Here is a 2,500-nt window from a genome sequence, read left to right as displayed (position 1 = left end):
ATAAAGTTTATTATAAACCCTGATGCATCCCGGCGTGTCACTGTGCTCCGCCCAGCACACAACTTACCCGGTCCCTCGCGCTAATGACTCGTGCCGCCTAATTAAGAGGTAGTCGTTATGCCACCGTGCGCCTCCATCACGCGAAACCTAAATGTTCATGATTATTCCCCATTCAGATAGGCGGAGGTCAGGCGGATCAGGGTCGGGGAGACCTGACCTGCTGCTTCTTGTTCATAGCTCGCACTTGCATGCAGCCTCTCCACTTGAAAGATATGCTGTGCTGATGTCCTCGAGGTACCAGTTGCAGACCTCCCGGCAGGTGCGAGGAATATCATATGCGGCCCAGTATGCGCCGCTCTGCTGTGACGGTCGTATTGTATGCAACTCAGCCAATGCTGGTGTCTGGGAGATGGCGCCCGTGTATACAGTTTTGGCATCATGGAGGCGCCCCGAGGCGATTTAATGTTTTTTTTATTTTTTCATTTTTTTATTTTTTTTACAACAGGCGCAATGTATGCCCGGATGATGCCCCAAAGCTAGGACTCGTACATGAACCAAGGCAGTGAAAAGATACGCCGGCACGCGATAGATGAGAGATGGAAGATAGCAGAGTCAGCGTTTCCCGGTGTCCCGCCGACCTGCGCGCCATTTAAGAGCAATCATCGCCACAATACAACGTTACATTACAGCACAGACGATGACTATGGATGTGCCTGGCTTTTCACATGCCGTTGTATCTGGACAATCTTTTATTAAGGGCAAACTGTATATGATTATGATTCCCCGATATGCAAATGCGGAGGTGCCCACGCAAAGCAGCAATACGAAGGAGAGTAAAGTGTTGGCGAGGCGCGAGTGCTCCCTGGTCGACCTATAAACCGATTGTTATCAGGCAGATTCCCGCGAGCCGTGAGGGCCTCGTCGCTGATGGAATGATTAGGGGAGAATAACATATACATGGATGGATCCTGATTGATAAAGTGGCCGGCGCTAGTTCCCTCGGCGGCCACCAGGGGGGCGCGAGCATCCATCAACGGCCAGACACATTTTAAAGTCCCTGATCAACCCTTTTATTGCGGGGGATTTCACTCTCATTGTAGTAATTCTCTTAGGTGATCGGGCGGAGAGTTAGTGATCTCAGGCCGTGATTAATCAATGACGATATTTCTGGATCCGAATTAGAATCTTATTTGCATTAATAGACAACGGTGTCCATTCCTCTGAGATTATAAAAAATGTTTTCGTTTGGATACCCTTTTCTTTTCTGAAGCATAAAATGGACAAGATTAAACATCATTCCAACGGAAGATTATTAAGGGAAGAACCATTTTTTCAACGAGCAACGTGAGCCAGTCAGCAACATACGGGCCAGCGACATGCAAATGTTACATTAAAAATCCATAACCTTAGATTGCGCGAGCGGAAACTGTTGTATTCTTATTCAATAGTTTTTGGCATTTTGATAGTCATATTTTCAAAGCAATCACTTAAATATATATATGATATATTCAGGCAAATGTGTAACGTACTCTTGCTCCTTTGGTTTGCAACATCAAGCTGTGATTATAAATGTCGTGCGATTATAAACGAGCTGTTGATGAGGCAGTGCCTTGTATTCTGAGTAAATGTTTATTTCTTTTTCAAAAAAATGAATGTATCTCAGCGGGAGACGATGTAAATATTCACCTTGAGTTCGGTCGGCACAATAACTCACCCTTAATGTTACTTAGCTTATAAAAGTATTAACTATTCGCTGGCAAAGGGACAAAAATGTCTCCGCTGGCGTTCAGGCCTTGAGTGTTGGGGCTGTATTGGAGCTTGCCGGGATTTTATTACGCGTTTCTTTCTCAGTCTCCGTCTCCCCCTTCTTTATTTATATTTCTGTATCGTCCTACGGTTATCTTTAAGAAGATATGTCTGTTTGTTCACTCGCACACATAAATACACACACACACATAGATATATGTGTGTGTGTGTGTATTGGTATATAGATATATACACAAAAATATATGTGAATATACATTTACTTATCGATGTGAATGATATCTATATATCTAGCCAGTCAGGGTGAATTTGGCTGAAATTCCCATATATCGTAAAAATATGAAAAAAAAAGAAATCCAGTATCTATCATAAACACAGTATCACCTACTAAGTATATTCACTGGACAGCACTAAGAGAATATACTTTTTGCATAATAAAGTAACGAGTAAGGATACGGGGTTGGGTAACGCGTAAAATGTGCTAGAGCGCATTATCTACTGGTATCAGGTGTAGTCTGGGTGCTATAACCTAATACCTCCACGACAGACTATTACAAACCTTCAAGAATTTATCTCTGTCTGATGCCCCAGAAGAAACCCAGAAGAAAGACAGACAGACAGACAGAGAGAGAGAGAAAGAGTGAGAGAGAGAGAGAGAGAGAGAGAGAGAGAGAGAGAGAGAGAGAGAGAGAGAGAGAGAGAGAGAGAGAGAGAGAGAGAAGAAGAGAAGAGAAGA

Source organism: Penaeus japonicus, unplaced genomic scaffold (genome assembly GCF_977035675.1).
Source record: "Penaeus japonicus unplaced genomic scaffold, GWHDUDI00000001_assembly GWHDUDI00000011, whole genome shotgun sequence".
In the NCBI taxonomy this organism is placed as follows: Eukaryota; Metazoa; Arthropoda; class Malacostraca; order Decapoda; family Penaeidae; genus Penaeus; species Penaeus japonicus.
Note: the sequence above shows the minus strand (reverse complement) of the source record.